Raw genomic sequence first — 17768 nt, 5'->3', positions numbered from 1 at the left:
TATTAGGTTTCAACAAGACGACGCAATTTGTATCAATCTATAGGTTTAATAGGAGAATACTTTGGTGAGCAGATAATTTTACGTTCCGGACCAGTTAATTGGCCAACACGATCTTCCGATATCACACCGCAGGACTTTTTCCTGAAGTTTATGCGGACTGTAAAATCTGAAGCCTTTGGGGACAATCCTGCTTCGATTCAAGCCTTGGAGCAAAATATCATGCCTATCTTTCGCCAGTTATTAGTGAAATTGTTAGAACGAGTCATCGAAAATTGGACTCAACGGGTGGACCATCTGAAACATAGCCGGGAACAACATTTAAATGAGATAGATTTCAAAAAAAGCTAAAGGGTGTTCATTCGAATGATAATAAACAATCCTAATTAAATTTGAAGTTTCTCTGTTTTTGTCTTTTTTTTTTAATAAATAGGAAACCTCGAAATGGGTTCTCTTTTACATCACTCGAGGATATCTTCCTTATAAGTCAGATTTGCGTAAAGATCGTATAAACTAGTTCTGTTGCTAGCAAAAGTATGGTTTACCCATTGGTTTTTTAGGAGTTGCTGAACAATATAGTTTAATGCAACCGCTTGAAAAATTTTTTGAATTGTTCACCACAGATATGTATTGGGTGCATCTTATTCAGAATCCTTGGAAGCAGTTATAAGAATAATCTAAAACCATTTCTGGCTAACTTATTTAACTTTTAATCCATCGAGCAACTCGGGTCAGATAAAACAATGTTCATCAGAGAAAAAAAAACTGATTGAATTAAAGTTCCAGCTTATAAAGATGGTTTTGGCACTTGATGTTTTGAAGGTTTATAAATTTCCTTTCGTATTATCAAGAAATTGAAGAATAAAAGCTTAAATAAAATTAAATTGTCTCTGTTTTTAAAAGAGGTATGTAATACGTATATTTTGAAAGTATATTTTATGTTTCCATGAACTATAACTATTACAGAAAAGCAATTGACGAAATATTTTTACTTTGTTGCCACTTTTAGCATGTATATTTATTAGCGAATCCTTGGGAACTTAAAAATAAACGCATCAAATAAGTTAGTATATAATACAAACTGAAAACCAATGGAAACTAAACACAAATCCAATACAAAACAACTTTTAATGATTGCCTTTCAATGCGATTCGACAATTTTAGTTGCAATTTCAATCAACTTAAACGCTGTAATAATAGCAAATGTGTATATGTATGTGTGTACATACAAATGTACTTGCATTAAAAATTAAAAGCGTAATCAATTTTAAAGTAGCAATTACAAAAACAAAAAACAGGGTAAAACTAAAATACTAAAAACAACACACACAAACAAACGTACAACCACACTAAAACGTAAAAGGGATTAGCAGCGGAAAAATAGCGCACAATTAACGGCTTTACTGCATTGCAACTGTTTATTGACAGCAACAAATCGCTAGATATAATGGTATTGCAATGCTTTTGTATTGCTCTTTCTGTTAGTTTGTTTGTTTTGATTGGCGTATCCTTAATAGCTGCTTTTAGTGTTTCGTTTTTGTTTATTTTTAGTCTGGAATTAGTTGTTTAGTTGAGTGCATTTGCTGTCTCTCGCTTAATTTGTATAACGGTGAGTGGAAGCGCGGAAAGGTGTGCTAAATACTTGTACTGACGAAACATACAACTGACAGTAATATAAAAATAAAAAAAATATAAAATTGATAAATAGAAACAGTGCTAGTAAACCGCAGAGAAACGATACGACGAGCAGAGAAGAACTTAATGAAAAGGTACATAAGTAAATGGGACGTTGAGACGATGTGCAGTGGGAGAGAACGCGTGGCTGTTAGATTTCGTATTGTATACGTGGCTTTAGTAGCTGGTGGAGGATGCTTCAACTGAGCTTTTAGTATTCCAGTTGTTGTTTTTTGTTTTTGTTATTGTCGCCTTTGATTGACTAGAGTAGTTTGCCACTCCTCGGCTGTCACTCAGTCTGCTTCAAAACGGTTTTGTCATGTCTGCTGTGGCATTTTCAGCTCATTTGTATAGAATATTGGTTTTGAGCTTAAAGAACGCGTTAAAATACGACGGAAAGTACTACATAAACACATTTAAAGTTATATAAAGTCACTGGTATATGGTTGTTATAGCATTGCGCGCTGAATTCTTCCTCAAAGTTCCTTCGATTTCTATATTACTTTACATTACATATTTACTCTATCCCCGTTGAGTCACGCGTGACAGCAAACCAAGTATAATTTTTAAAAATATTTAAGTTATGTAATTTACGGTCTTAAGTCTGCTGCAGGCAACAATTTAAAAGCTGTTATTACGAAAGCAATTAAGCTAATAAGCGCGAAGTTGAATATGTCGACTGTGTACTTCCGCTGCTTTGCTGGCTCAGAAACACGATTGTCGTTGGAATTTTATTATTATTTTTACTTTATCATAAACTCTTATGTAACTCTAAGCAATTAGCGTTTATTTTTTGTAAGTACATGTATTGGAGTTTTTTTCCTAGCGTTGTAATTTTGCTGTAAGTTTAGGCTAGTTGGCAAGTGTTTCAGTTTTGGCGCATGTTGTCGTTTCGTTTTAAGTGCCAGTGTGTTTTCGAGTTGTTCAACTACACGTATTCATTTTGATTAACGCAAATTGGTCAAGCGATAGTTCAAAGTTGTACGAAATTGTTAGTTTCCATAGTAAATAGGAAAATAAAAATTTTCAAAATTTTTCGTAACAAAAAAACTAAAAGAATATGTCAAATAAATACTATTTTGCAGCACACACATCAAACTAGCTAACATTGAAGAGAATATAAGTAGCATTAGTATTAGTAGTAGCATAAATGTATTGAGTTCAAAGTATTAGTTTTTCGGTACTTTTGTGGTAGTAAGGAAGTGTTCAGAAGAATCATAGTAGAGTTTTTAGTAGTTTTGAAGTTGGTGCGCTTCAAAGATAACTTTTTTCCACTGTGTTGTTGTGTCAAACTTATCTCTGATTCTTTATTACGTTTTATATAGGAATTAAGTTTCTTTGCTGTTTATTAGTTTGTCTGCAAATTACACGGAAATTATGCAACTTACTTGTGAAATCGTCTAACTCTTCCTGCTCCGCTTCGGCAGCCAACTCTTCGGGCGTCTTTTTCTTTCGCATCAGCGGATTGGGTTCTTCTTGGGGCGCGGCTTCGACAACTTCCTCCTTTTTCTTTATGTTGTACTGCAATGAAGAAGGGAAGGATTAGACAATTGCTTCGTGAAAAATAATTTGCAGAATAATATTATTTTTAATTATTTCTTATAATTTATAAAGCAATTTAAGTACAAAGTATTCTCAAACGTAAATGATGGAAACTATTAAATGTGGAAGAGACTCAGTGTTGATTTAGTCATGTATGTCTCACGGAACTGGTATCACACTTTGGAGATATCGAACTGAAACTCTTACTGTTCCTTCTTTCAAGTTGATCCGAGTAATAGTTTCGCAGGTACAGCCTTGAGAACTTGTGCCCTCGAAGCTAAGTGCACCGTCTTGCTACTCAAGCGATCATCATGAAATTTTTTACAGGTGTTTGAGAAAGAATTCTTAAAGACAGGATATTTTTTTCGTTTACAACTATTTGAAAAAAAAATTAGCAAAAAATCAATTTTTTAGTTTCTTTTCTTCCTTCCAAGTTCTCAGTTAAGATTTTTAGTAAAATACGTATCCTTTTCACTTTAGATGATCCTTTTAGGATTTATCCTGCGAATGGGAGCTCTTTTTCCGAGGAGTCACCGAAAACGGCGTGGCAATTGCCGAGTTTAAAATATTTTCTTTTCCAAAAAATTCAGATTTTCCTTGTTTATAGTGTATGTTTGTAAAGACAAAAAATTCTAATAAAATATTTAACTTTTTTATATCAAAAAAATTGCCGGAAAAATGCTGTTTTTTATCCGAGGAAACTCATGTTAAAACAGTTTTCTTAATTTATTTTATTTTTTTCTTTAATATATTTAAATCTAGATACTTTAAAGTTAAAAAAAAAACTTTTAAATTTAAAATCTCAAAACCCAGCAGAATCGCCACCTTAAATCGCAGTTACATTTCCCTCTCAACTTCTAACCCCAAAGCCCTCTTGGCGAGATTACAGATTTCTATTTACTCCACTTCTTATTATTAGTTTCTTCATCTATACCTTTCTTTTCATTCTACTGTTATTTTTCCGTTGACACAAATTGAATTACATTACAGCTCGATACCGCCAGGAGTGCCACCAAAGTGGTATTTTCTATAGCTTTAAGCGAGACGAGCAGCCAAGCTCTCCCTCTTCTGTTGATACTTATACTTATTTATAGTGTATGTATGAATGAGTGTATGCGATTCATGTAAAGTTAGGTGAGCATCGTATTTGTTGTTATTTTATTTGCTGTCATTGCGGTAATGTGATTGCGCATTTTTCTCTGAATTAAATTTTACTTAACCCAGTTTCTGCTTGAACTTTTGATTCCACAACTCGACAACTCGACAATTCATTCATTCATTTATTCATGCGCTCGCATTTGTCATGGAGCTTGTGCTATCAAGCAGAATTATATGCATAAGTACAGGTACATGCTTACATACACATGCATTATCACAATCTTTATTTTTGATTTTGTTTTTTCTTGGAAATGCCAACCACTTTCATCGGAGCGCATTTCTGTAAGTACTTTTTACGTGTGTTTGTATGTTAGTAAATGTGTACCGTTATTTGTAAGCATGCTTGTACGCCACTTTACGTATTATCATTGCTTAGTGATTGATTTCATGGCTGTGTACCTGTCATCCCCGGCGGCTGCATTTTATTTCCGTTGATACCCGCTGTGTTGTCATGGCATTTTGACGTGACTAAAGCTTTAAGCTTCATGTACAATATTCTGAATAATTTCACGGTGTGCATTGCTTAACTTGAGATTTCTTAAAGGTACTTAAATGGAATTTTGGGCGAATATTTTTGATGCTTTTGCATTAAATAAAACGTTGCCATGGAGATGCTTAAGCCATTTCGTTTGAGTTCGCTTTATTTAAAATATTAAATTTTTCTTGGAATTCAGATTATTGTGAAGTTTACTTATAGGTATTTACATTACTTGTTTGCGAGACATTTAATACTCGGCTACAATATATTCTGTGGTATTATACGGAACCAAATTTTGTATGCGAGGAAGCTCGTTCGTTAATGGCGTCCATTAAGTTTAAAGCTTATACTGCGACTTAAAGCCGAAATTTAATTAATCATAAATTGAATTCATTTCTTTCAGAAACTTCAGAAATGGTAATTTTGATAAAACTTCCATCACTGTCTACAATTTAGATTTACGAAGTAAATCTGCAGGAAGATTTTTCCATAGAACTCTGCTGTTGGAAATATTTATCGATTTGTATTGCTTAAAAGTTGTTCATACATTTTGTTTCAATAAGCAGCTTATATTGATTTTCCGCTTTTACACATATTTCTTTACTTTGAGCCACCATTCAATACCACTCAAGGTCGTTTGTAGGTTACATTTACTGCTAGCGCACATAAAACGGTTTTAGTGTCACTTAAACGGCCCTATCGCATTCGCTACGAGCACATAACCCACATCATAAACGGCAAAGCTCAGCACAATTACGCCGACTACAACTCCGCCAAAGCTGTGGTTGACTACAATAAGCGGCCTCAAACAGCTTTGAGGCTTGTCTCATGGTGGGGAGGTGTGCGTGTGTAGGAGTACATGCGTGTATGAGTGTGGCACATCGCTTGGCAGGTGTGACAAAGGTTGGCTTTGTTGGACAGCTTGAAAGGTCCCCTTTGGCACCGCCTCACCACATTCGCACTCAATCAATGCCAATGGCTCTTTGCTTTGCTTTTGTTCTTCATTCACTGCGCTTATGTGTTTCTGTGTGTTTTTTTTTATTTCCACTTTTTCGTTTACGGCTCTCCCCTTTAGCTAAAATGCTTTATGGTAAAGTTGCTATGTGTTCGCATTTAACGCTTACACACTCACACACACTTCAACAAATGACCGGGATTTTGCTTTAGCTTTGCTTTATGTTTGTCGTTTGTATAATGCGTTGCTATGTACATCATGTACATATGTGCTATGCTTACGCGTAAAAGTAGGCTGATATTCGTAACACGTGTCTAGATAATATTGAGCACGTATCGATTTCCCCTTGAGTGACACAAGCCATTGAATATTGCTTAGTTAGTTCATCGAGCTTGAAGATAAAGGACAGTAGGAAGGCACTGTCATACAAACATTCATATATACTTGTAGTTGCTGTGACTTGTATTTAAGAATTACACAATTGAGGCTATAATTATTACATTAATTTTCCGTGAGGACGAGAAGACAACAGTATAAAGACAATATTTTTTTGTAGAGCAATCATTAATATATTGTTGAAGGCCTTAAAAACACAAGAAACAGTTGAAGGCTTTAATTAAATTTGACAGGAGATTCACAGCTTATATTTTTACTCAAAATTTTAGCTTTTTCGACAAATTTTGAAAATGTATTTTTGTAAAGCTTTAGGACATTCTTATTTTAATTTTGAAGATTAAATATGTATTTCTAATATTTTTTGGTACAGGTATCCCTCGAATAGCACGGTACTTGAGTTGCACGAAATCTCGAATAGCACGGTTAAAAATTGCGACAACCCTCGAATAACACGGGGTTCGAATTACACGAAGCCGCGAAAATTCCTTTTAAAAATTGAAATTTAAGGATCCTCTACCTCTTCAAGGAAAAACAAATCAATCTTTGGAGAGTGACAGTGGTTGAACATATGTAATTTAAAAATTATTGCGTTTATAAAGTTTTACCTTTTAAATTTCAAATAACACGATTTCGAATAACACGGAACCAATTAACCGTGTTATTCGAGGGATACCTGTATTAACAAAAATGTAAAATAATACTACAGACCACTGCTGTTGTCTTTTATGAGGCTTTCCACAATAATACAATGAAAATATCAAGAATTAATGATTGTTGATATTTTTTTTTTGCATATTTCGATATCCGAAGCCTTTAAAAATACCATTTCACATTTATAAATTAATATTTTATATATCAGTTGCAGCTTACTAACGTGTAGCAAATTTAGTTTATTCTTAAACCTGCTTCTCTCGAAACAGCAATTTCGAATTTGATCTCATACATTTTTTCTGCATATTTTGGGTATAATTCACCATAATAAAAAAATGGGAAAAGTGAACATAATTCAGAGAAAAATTCATTACAAAATCATTGAACCAACAACAGCTTCTAGTAGAGATTTTTTTAGGTTTCCCACACTGAGAATGCCCCAGCCAGTACAGTAGAGGCGAACCTTTTGCTTGTACGGATAATATTTTCTGATAGAGATTTTGCTTTGGGTTTCAGCCACGCCTTTTAAAGAAGTGTAGAACCATTTTAACGTCGTCGAATCTCGCATGTAATTCAACAATTTTTTAACTTTTTTCTTCATAAAAATGTATTTTAAAAATTCCCTTTAAAAAAAGCTAAAGCAAAAATTTGCTGAAACAACCAACATTAAAGACGCAGAGCTTGTCATCATAGAGAATAATGCTTATTTTGCCACCTTTAGCACCGTTATCTCCATCGTTTTAAACTATACTTGAAATTCCATTAGTCCAGCGATGTGTTTGTGGTTTCTCAACATCTTTGCTAACATAAATTATTATTGTGCTTGCTTTTTGTTATGTTCTTTATTAGCATCTCTTCGTGGCAAGCGGAAATATAATTAAGCGCTTGCACTTTGTAAAGTAAGAAGCGTATTCTCATGCTTTGTAATTAGACATATGTATATATGTATATATGTATATATAGGTATAAATGGTACATACTCGTATTTACGATACTCGTATATATACACCAAAAGTCTGCTTGAACGTTCCGCCTGCCTTCGAGAGCTTGGCTGGATTAGGTTCTCACCACTCAGGCACTTCAAATAACCTCAGCTGATATATTTGTATGCATATTTGTGGTAATTAATTAAGCTTGTATGCGATTAATTAAGTGTGAATGTAGTTGAGTTGAGATTGTGGCGCCAACGGCGACGAAAGGTGAACAGTGCAATGAAAAGATGGTGCTGCGCTGGAGCAACCATTCATCATTCTTGCTGTGCTTTGTTTTGTAGAGTTCTTTTTTTTGGGTATTATATTGTATATAAAAGCTTGGGGGAGTTTCTTAATTATTTTGTTATTATTATTTGTATATTTTTGGTGGTGAAAATAAATTGTTTCTTAAGTTGGAGTGTTTGTTAAATCTGGTAAGTGGTATACTAAAATGTTTGAGATTAGGTTGATAGGTATTGTGTTAAAAATTTTTAAAGCTTATTTACATCGAGTAAGAAGAAGAAAGCAGTGTATCACATATATTATTTTCACGGCATTAAATTTCTTTTATTTTTTTATTTTTGGATATGAAAAAAATAATAAATAAATAATTTATTTTAATCTTTGGAATAAATATTTTATATTTAGGTTTTATATTATTTCTTTTTTTGAATTTTTATTTTTTTACATTTTTTTTTTAATCTCAATTTTATTATATATTTATGTTTAAGTTTTTCTTTTATATTTCACAACTTTTATGATTTTAAATTAAACAATAAGTTAAATTGGTTAAGTATACTTGTAGTTAAAACAAAAAATAATTTTATTTAATTTAAAACTAATTAGCTTTTAATTTAATATTTAATTAAATTATTCAGTATTTAATTAAATAATTTAAGTTTTTTAATTAAAGTAATTATTTTATGTCTTAATTAATTAATTAATCAAATTATTATTTATTAATTTTAACTATTTTTATGCTATTATGTTTTTATGTATCTTAATTTTTAATCGTTTTAATTTCAATATTAATGCTTCTATTTTTTTTCATAATACTTCATTTGTTTGGGCTTGCTGTCGATGTTATAATTTTTTTAATATCATTTCCTACTTTTCTATGCTCTTTCATTTTAATTTTCTACTTTTTAATTTTTAATTATAATTTTGTGTACTTTGATATATTTTTTATATTATTTTTTCTCATAACACTGCACTAAAACTTGATTTTAAGTTTTAAAATTTTTTTGTTGTCGGCCTTTGCAGAGATCAATCTGACTCCGTTAGGGAGTCGCTCGATAAAAGGACTCCCTACTAGAGTCAATTTGAACTACAAAAGGTAGTTTGCACTGCATGCACCACATTTTATATAAATTTATTTTTTTTTTCACAGCATTTCACTTAAATATTGACTCATACATATACACACTTTTATAGTTTGTTTAAAAAATTTTAGCTTGAATTCATAATATTTAATTTTTTTTCTTAGTCTCAGTTAAATTAGATGATTTTTGGTCAAAAAATATAATTTACTATTTATTTTTTATTTATAGTAATATTTTATGTTTTTTAATTTAGTTATTTCAGAAGTTTTAGGTAATAAGTAAAAATATTGGAATCAGTAGGTGAGTTGTTTTAATCCTGTTAATATATTTTTATTTTTTTATTTATTGTTTTTAGTAAAAAGTTTATTATTTTATTTTCAAAAATGTTATTTTTAATTTTACATTTCGTGTTCGTTAATATATTAGTCATCAAGTCTGCTATTACCTGCTGTGCCAAGGAAGCGCCTGCGGCTATGCAACAAAGAGTGAAAATGAGAATGCCGAGTGTCTATTAAATGAGAGTACCGACGTTTATCACAAGGAGAGTGTTGACAAAAAGAATAAAAATGAGTTTCAAAAACTAAAGTTTCTTATGTAACAAAATAGGAGAAAATGCTTAGTTGTGAAACTTCCGCACGCACTAAAATCTGTAGGTAAGAAATTTTTCCAGTTTGCCGAGTTTTAAATATTTCTCATTTGAGTAAAATTTATGTGACAAGAAACTATGTAATGAAAATTGGCTCACCCTTTGCTTGCAAATGAGCTTTAAAAACGAACAGTGATTAAATATATAAAAAATGGCAAGTAACAGTATATACGAGGTGTAATCAAAAAATAAGGGCAACTTGTATGTGTATACATACTACATTTTCGAATGTGTGGTAACTGCGTGCTGAAAGAACTTTCCTCTACTGAAAGTTTTTTAATGAGAAAGTTTTCACGATTGGTTGACAAAATTTATAGCCGCAAGTTTTACGAAAAAAGTTTGGGGGGAGAAAACTGGAACTTGAAGAGCAGTAGAGGAATGCAGAGTAAGCAAAGAAAATATGAAATAAAGTAGAAAAATATAAAAATGGAATATCTTAAAGAGAAAGACAAAAAATCTTTTTTGTAGAAAAAAAACAAATTTAATAATTTATAAAAAACCATTTTAATTCCTGTAAAAACTATGAAATTCTAATATTTGTTCAATTATCTTTTTAATTAAATGGAAAAAGGTTTAGTGCCACTGCAAACTATTTTAAAAAAACTAATTTTAATTCATGCACTTAAACCACATTTCGCTAGATGACTGCATTTTCTCTTTTAGCAAAGTCTAAACACGCTCTGTACAAGACTTTGAAAAACAACAGCAACAAAAAAGTGTATTTTTATATTTGCAGACAAGCGTTTGGCGCACAAAAAAAGCTGCCTGTTAACATCGACGTTGCCTAGTACATTAGAGTTGGTAGTGTTAGTGGCAATGGAAGTTGTTAAACAACACGTTAAACAGCCATGATAGCGGCTAAAAACAGCAGACACCACAGCTTATGAGAATAGGAAGTGCAAAAATGCGAAATACTGACAATAGCGACGCAGTTTAATGCATGAAACGTTGCATAAAAGCAGGCGCAGCCCACCAACTGCCAACGCTGGCAACAATTTATGAGTTTTTACTTCATTCTCTGACAGAGTTTCAGAGTTGCAATTTTAACGCATACTTTTTTCTGCCATCACACTTTCGCCAACTTTTGCTGGCAAAAACTTTCCATGCCCTCAAATTGAACGTGTTGTCGACGGCTTCGTGAAAGTTCAGCGCGCGCGCAGCTTAAGCCACTAAATGGAGGGTCAGTAAAAAGAGTGGTATTTATGTTGATTCAAATAAGTGCTTTGCATGCATTTTGCTATTATGCAGCGCTTTTCGTGGTGTTATGCCGGGTTTTTGCCAAAAGCCATTTAATTTCCAAAGTGTAAATAGAGTTTTCGGAGTAAAGTGTTGGCGCATGAATTACACAAATTTCTTGTGTGCAATAATTGCTGGCTAAAATTTAGGGATTTTAGTTTAAAGCTGTAAATGAAGCTTTTGGAGTTTGAAGGTGATTATAAGTATTATTTTTGTAAAATAAATTTATTTTTATTCTAATAAATTGGTGATTTATGAAAGGGAGCAATATAAACTTAGACGTAGTTGTTTGCTTAATCGCTGTTAAGCTTGCGTTTGAAGTTCTTGAAATAATTTTTTGGTGTATAATTTTTTATTAGTAAAAATTTCTTCTTATTAAAAATACTTTGATATGCAGCCCCACCCTCAAACATTGCTATGAAATGTTTTCTACAGTAAGTATGTGGCTCAAGCAAATTTTATTTAGGAAAATGAAGTATTTTGAGCAATACTTCGCTTATATAATATTGTCCGCAACTATTTTTTGTTTTTTTTTTTAACAATCTCTCACTACAAAATACACTTTGGTTCAAAACATCTTTTTTTATTTAATTTAGCTAGCCATCTTTCCAAACCATAGTTAGCAATCTGGTGTTTTTGAGCAATATTTCTCTTGAAAAATATTCCCAGAAACTATTTCTTGCTCTCTCTAACATTTTACCAATACATTTTATATAAAAAAATTTTGGTTCCAAAAAGCGTTTTTTTTTAATTTTTTTTTATGTAATTTTAACTATTATTTACCTTATCACGAATATCTTGTCTCATCTTTTCGCGCTCCTCTTCCATCTTACGATGCTTCTCCTTTCGCCGTTCTTCGGCCTCACGTATGGCCTCCTGACGCTCTCTCTCCTCCTCCTCTGCCTTTTCCTTATCGTCACCATCATCACCGCCATCACCACCTACGGCGCCTGAGGAAGAAAAGAATGAATAGCGGAATTAGTTTTCAAATATTTTGTATACAAATTAAATAAAATTAATATAAATAGAATATGCCATCATACATAATATGTTTAGCAAACATATGCTAATGTAAAAACGCTGTATTAAGCATTATTTGGTTTATGGAATTTTGTTAATGGGATTAGATCGCATTTAAGTTTAATAAAAGCCAACTTCTTAGGTCATTGAAATTAGTTATTATAAATTTTCACTATTGACATATTAAATATTTTTGCAAATATCTTTGAATCTGCATATTTTTCGAATTTTATTTACTTTTCAACTTAAATAAACTCTGCTCTGTTGCATAAATGATAGCTCTCAGAGCATTTAGTTTCATGTTATTAATCTGAGCTAGCGTTGATACGAGTATTTGTCATATTTTAAGTTAATTGAATTGAATAAACGAAGCATTCATTGGGCATGCGGTTTTTCTTAGCATACATCAAGGCGCAAACTTATCACCAAATATCAAAATTTATGGCACAATAGCTTTTGTTTAAATTATATTTAAGTTATATTTGTGTACATATCACACACATGCACACATATATATAGGAATAAGCGCTTATCTCAATGTTGCACACACTTCTTTGTACTGAAATCAATGGCATTTTGTGCACTAATGCGCTTACATAGAAAATCATTGTATATATGTGTGCTTGCTAAACAAAGCCATTGTTTCAAGCTGGTTGTCTGATAGGCTCCAAGAGTATTGCGCAGCATTATGTGGTTTTGTGGTATTGTGGCAAAACACGTCTTCAAAATATGAATTTAATTTGCGCAAATGCAACCGATTGGTTGCAGAGAAAAGTTCCATTGTTTTATTGTTCGTCGTTGTTGTCAAATAGGCTATAAAAATGTAATGCCATACAAAAATTTGAAACAATTTCTCTACAAAAAAGTGTATTGAATCTGAAGTCATATGTAAATGCTTGCGCATTGATTTAGCGCCACTGATTTACAACTGTTTACTATTGTTGCCATTTTTTTGCAAAAATATTTGTAATGAATTTAAATTATTTATGGCATTAAATACTTGTTTCTCTTAACTTGTTTTAATAGCATGAATTATGGTAAACACAATGCATTTTTAATGCGTTCAACCGCAAGCCAAGCGCTTAACATGCTTGAACATCTATAAATTGTTAAATGAACGCTCATTAAGTAAATATTATGTTTTTTGTTTTATGTTTACTAGTGTTGCGGTAAAAATATCGCATTTGTAAAAAAATTTGGATTTGTGGAAAATATTTTATTGCAAAATATTATGTATTTAATTGCATTTGTTGTAATGTTAACTTGAATTCAATATGACAGTTTAAACAAATAAATCTGACAATTGAAATTCATTGTCTGTGTGAAGTGTGTTTTATATTATTTTCTGTTATTATTTAATGTTTTTTGATTAAGCATAGGCCCTTTTTTATATTTATGCCATAAAGTGTTTTGTGTAACTCCTTAATAGCTGACTGCAATAGTTATAATCAAACAAGCTTTGTTTTTCAGAAACAGCGTTCGACCTTTTCGGCCTAGTGAAGTTTTTATAAAGCACATAAATCGCACTTTCGTTGAAGCCTAGCCTACATTTGGACGCCTCCAATTTTGTCTGTAAGAAAATTTTATTGAGCGCCGCAATGTAGGCCACAAATAAGCAATAACTCTCGAATTATTATGAGAGAAAATATTCTTTACATTTCAAAAACATAAAAATGTCTATATATCGCTCATTTGCTGCAAGACCGGCATAAATCAAAAAACGTGATTTTTGAGTTAATGCTGCAGAATTGTTCGTTATATCATACTTCATGTTGAGTGAAAAATTCGTATGAATACCTCTTATATGCTCCGCTTGAGAAGAGGTGTAAGGTTGTAGTCAGTTGAAAACTTTAAACGCGTTTTTTGGAAAATCGATTTTTTTGACTTATGCCGGTCTTGCAGCAAATGAGCGATATATATAAAAAATAAATTTTATTAAAAATTAAAATTAAAAAAAAAATTTTTTTGGAAAAATATTTTTTGTTGGAATTATTTTTTGCAAAATTAAAAAATAAATTTGATTCAAAATTAAACTTTTTTAAAAAATATTTTTTTTTAATTTGTTTAAAAATTTTTTTTTTTACAAAATTTATTTTTTTTTTTTAATTAAGTTTCTTTTACCAAAAATATCTTATCACACTCTAAAATAGGTTTTCAGAAATTTTGGTATTTATGTGCTATTTAAAAGTTCTTATATTCATAAAAGTCTTAAGAATTTTGCGAGGATTCGGTCGGGTTACAGCACTCTTTGATGATGAAAATTCGGATATAATATTGTGTCCCATAGCGGAGATGGAAACACCTCAATAGTATCTTCAGGCCTGTTCTATTTACCAAAATACAACGATCGCTAGACTCTTGGATATTACAATATATATTCAGTACAACTGCCGAATAGGCTCCGATCAATACTTGTCATCTCACCACATTTGTGACAGGTGTAAAGATATTTGTAAGTTTTTAGACCATTTTAACCCATATTTCAGAACTCTTGGTATCACAAAGTACTTCTAAGTGTTCAAATAACAACCATCTCTGGTAACACTATAATCATCAGTTTCAGCACACCTCTACTAGAATCCATGCAATTTTTAATTAAATACATATTGGATTTTACTAAATTACATTTGTCCACATTAATTTCATTAAATGGCAATTTATGTGCATGTGCAACGCAAACTTAATAGGAAAACTTTTTACGCCACACTAACTTTTTAAATTTCGCAGCATATGCCACTCACACCATTAAAGTGAATTTCTTTTTACGATGCTTCTTTCACTAATTACATTTGTTGCCTTGCACAATATTTAAGTTAATTAAAAGTAATGCTTTGTTATTGCGCCAAAAACTTTCTAATGCCCTAATGAGTGCTAGCTGCTACTGCTGCTGCTCGACTTGCAGCAGAGTGCCGAAGTGTGCCCCGCAGGCGTCTCCGAGTGGGTTGTTGTGTTTGTGTTTACTGTGGAGGCTAAAGTTGAAATCAATCCGACCATTCAAGTTGACTGTCAAATTTACTACACTGCCTGTCGAAGGTGGGGTTGAGTGGCAATATATCTGTAGTTGAAAATTTAATATACAATTATAAGCTATTCAAGGCAGCACGGGCTATAGAAGTGGGTGCAGAGAGGAATTACAGCAACAGCAATAGCAAACTGCAATGAAACTTAATAATGGTGTAAATTACCAGTCAAGCGAACCGGCTCAGTTGATTTGGTCATTGAGTTGGTTGCCGCCTTCAAGCTCATAATTCAAAACAACTCCCATAAATGTCAACAGTTTTTGAACTCAAGTGTTTTTAATTGACTTAATTACGTAAAGTTTGACTGATGAATTGTATGGAGTGCTGATTGTTGGCACTTTTGTTTGGATGTGATTTGATTGTGTTTTTGCTGTTTCATTCATGGGAAATATTAGTATTTTGAGAAAAGTGCTTTTAATAACATTTTCTGTTACTGATGTAGCATATGCGAAGGCGCTTTCAATTCTAGGTTGTGAATAGTAGCTTTAATGATGTAAAACCTCATGTAAAAGATAATTAAAATTGTTGAAATAATGCGTACAACAGAAAAATATAAGCAACGTTTTCTTCTGTGTGGTTAGTTTGGAGTTAATTTATATTTTTTGGGAGGTATGTATAGTAAGCATATAAATATGTTTTGTCTGTATATATTTTCTAGTATTTGCGTTTTTAATTAAATTTTAGCTCAGAAAATTTGCCATCATATTTGTTTTAGTATATGAAAACTATTTCGGAGCTTTAAACTTATTAAAGCATATGAAAATATCGCTCATCCAATTTTCTCTTTCAAGTGAATAAATATGTTGGATTACTCAACTGCTTTTATAAGTGGTTAGAAACAAAACTTTTAGTTATTTCATAATAGTTTGTTTTGATTTCTTTCAAAAAATCAGCCATTCTGACTTGAAAACACTTTTTCAAATATAGGTAGTCGAACAAGTCTTTTCATATTTCTTATCACACTTCAACTTATTTTTTTTTATATTTATACTTATAAATAAATAAACAAATAGGTACCATTTTGGTCGATCATTTTTTTGCAATTTTTTCACTGGAGACATTATTCCATCAGTGTACGAGTAAATTGAAATTTCGAAATTTCCAGAATTGAAGCGAGCGAACCACTGTTGTGCTACACGAACTGAAGCAGCATGGTCTCCATAAACTTCACAAATTTCCTTGAAGGCTTGCGTAGTATTCTTCCTTTTTTTATATATATTTCAGAATGTAGCGAATTTCTTCACTATTTTTTTCAATTCCCTCGAATTACATTTTTTTTTGGTTAAATGAAGCTTATAAAATTATGGCATGACACAATGTGATTGGTAGAACTAGACATATACGACTTTTTTCCGTTTACGTAATTGCGAAAAATGGTTCAGAAGATTTGGTTAGTTTACTGCATCACAAACAGAAGTATTTGAGTGACACAAAGCAGTCAGTGAAGATCGTAAAATCATCTAGAACTTACCCCCGTCGAGTCGTTTATCCACTGAAATTAATCAGGATAACATCGAAAAAGTTAAAGAAACAGTGCTTGAGAATCATCGAATTGCCATCAAAGATATAGCAGGATAATACTCATCATCTCATCAGCATCGACCAAAACACTTTGGTTAATGGTTTGAGTATGAAGGGTGCCAACGCTTGACTCGTATATACCAAAAACCTCTATCTTAAGCAAACACAACGTTGAATAGAGGAGAGATGCTTGCTGATCAAGGCTATCATTACCGATAACGAGACGTAGGCTTATGAACATATTATTATCGAATTCTTTTCCGAAATTTAGTGAAAAGGAAATTCGCTGAAGGCCATCTTAGCCCTGGCTTATAATAGGTACAAAGAAATTTTTCTTGCTTAGTTGACACAGTTGTATTTGTGCAGAAGCCTATTTTGAAAGCTGTGATAACTTAAAAAAAAATTAAAAATGTTATTTTTTTGTCAGCCAGTGTCAAATGTGCGATTTTAGCTTTCCTAGTGTCAGCTTAAGGCATATTAACAACTTTGAATTTTGTATAGTATTTTTGCATTTGCAGTGCATATCTACGAAAATTTTCAGCAGAAATATGTCTAACTATGCAAGTTCATTAAAAATTAAATGCTTATGGATAGATTATGCGCATTTTAAATGAAAATGAAATTTTTGTTTTTTAAACGCTAGTCAACAAATCGTTAAACAACCGCATTTAATTCGTTGGCAGAGCTTGTTAAGCAAAGTTAAATCGCGGTAGGCTGCTGTCCAAGCGTTAATAGGCTGACAAATGTAAAAATGTATGTATGTAAGCAAAAAAAAAAATTCTGGTAAAATTTGCGTGAATTTGTGATTATTATTTTATTTATGCTTATGCGCAGGTAGTCAAAATATTTGCGGCTATATATAGTATTATTTTTTGTGTGTATGTAACTACACAATAATCGTTAGAGTTTAACAGCTGTTGTCGCTGTTAACTATAATATATTATATTATTGTTATTCTAAAAAGAGAATAGTACTTTTCTATGTGTACTTTGTTTGCTTGAAAGGTTACTGATTTTTTTTTAAATCTACTTCAAAATACTACGTACTACTAAATATATGAATGTTTTTCAGTTATTAGCTTCCATTCGCTCATTTTATGCCAATACGCGCTCAAAAAGATTTCACAAATGCAAATATTTTATTTATTGTTTTGCACATTATTAGTGTGTTGTTTGCGCACA

The 17768-nt window shown here is 31.7% G+C and overlaps 1 long non-coding RNA gene across 13 annotated transcripts in view; it reads right to left on the bottom strand.

Moving 5' to 3' along the window:
• The window catches only part of LOC105229869 (complexin), a 349701-nt gene that overhangs the window by 24600 nt on the left and 307333 nt on the right, over window positions 1–17768 (bottom strand). For 8 of the 13 annotated variants that reach the window (XR_007421475.1, XR_007421474.1, XR_007421476.1 and 5 more), the window contains 2 exons: window positions 11810–11967; window positions 3060–3192 (listed from right to left, as the gene is read on the bottom strand). This is a non-coding gene — a long non-coding RNA (complexin). Of the gene's footprint in view, window positions 1–3059; window positions 3193–11809; window positions 11977–17768 lie in introns of all 13 variants that reach the window. The other 5 variants (XR_007421482.1, XR_007421478.1, XR_007421479.1 and 2 more) reach the window with 1 other exon arrangement.

This window comes from Bactrocera dorsalis, chromosome 2, assembly GCF_023373825.1.
Source record: "Bactrocera dorsalis isolate Fly_Bdor chromosome 2, ASM2337382v1, whole genome shotgun sequence".
Taxonomy (NCBI): Eukaryota; Metazoa; Arthropoda; class Insecta; order Diptera; family Tephritidae; genus Bactrocera; species Bactrocera dorsalis.
This window is presented reverse-complemented; position numbering and strand designations above follow the sequence as displayed.